At 38.5% G+C, this 1,031-nt stretch overlaps 1 non-coding gene across 1 annotated transcript; it reads right to left on the minus strand.

The window, feature by feature from the left end:
• Window positions 1-440: 440 nt before the first annotated feature.
• LOC128281802 (small nucleolar RNA R71) lies at window positions 441-546 on the minus strand. Its single transcript, XR_008272076.1, has one exon. It is a non-coding gene; the product is annotated as a small nucleolar RNA R71 (small nucleolar RNA).
• Between the last annotated feature and the right edge of the window lie 485 nt (window positions 547-1,031).

A 1,031-nucleotide genomic window follows, 5' to 3' on the forward strand; every position in this document is an offset into this window, starting at 1 on the left:
CAGCAACTAGTCACACTATCACTATCCACTGCTTGTTACTGTTATGTTTAGAACTATTTTATGGCATGTATAGAATAGACTAGTGGCGGAAGAATATTTTTGGTTAATGTATATAAGCCATGCGAAAATGGCATCTTTTGAATGTTTACTTAGAGAAGTTTAAATTTTATCCCTGGCTATGCTTAGTACTTATTTAAATGAATGATCTTTATTTCAAGAAAAAGTTCAAAATTTTACTGTTCTGACATGAGTTACAAGTCCGGTAATGCCCCTTACCTATTCCGGCGATGGTTACGGGATAGGGGTGTTACAATTCCCTTTTTCATTAAGGAACAAAGCTAAACAGTGGTTGAACTCGTTACCACGAGGGTCAATTACTACTTGGGAACAAATGACCGAAAAATTCTTACTAAAATATTTTTTGCCGGCTAAAATGGCTAAATTACATAATGATATCTCTTCTTTTGTGTAGATGGATTTAGAAGCCCTCTACGATGCATGGGAGAGATACAAGGACTTACTGAGAAGGTGCCCTCACCATGGATTACCGCTTTGGCTCCAAGTTCAAACATTCCACAATGGTCTAAATCCTTCGAATCGACAAATGGTTGACGCAGCTGCTGGCGGAACCATCAATAATAAAACACCTAAAGATGCCTATGAGTTTATTGAGGAGATGTCACTGAATAACTATCTGTGGCAAGTCATAAGGACAAAGCCAACGAAAATAGCCGGTGTTTATAACGTCGATTCGGTCACCATGTTGTCAAATCAGGTAGAACTCTTAAATAAAAAGATTGATAGTTTTCTTAGTCTTCACAGGTTCACCCAGTAATGCAGTGCGAAGCAACTAGCGGTGGAACAAGCCATTCGAAATACCAACCTTATGGCCATAACATGGATAACGAGCAACTAAACTACATGGGTAATAATCCTTGACCTCAAAACAATCCATTTAGTAACACTTACAATGTAGGTTGGAGGAACCATCCCAATTTTTCGTGGGGAGGCCAAGAAAATCAAAGACCACA

This window comes from Gossypium arboreum, chromosome 1, assembly GCF_025698485.1.
Source record: "Gossypium arboreum isolate Shixiya-1 chromosome 1, ASM2569848v2, whole genome shotgun sequence".
Classification (NCBI taxonomy): Eukaryota; Viridiplantae; Streptophyta; class Magnoliopsida; order Malvales; family Malvaceae; genus Gossypium; species Gossypium arboreum.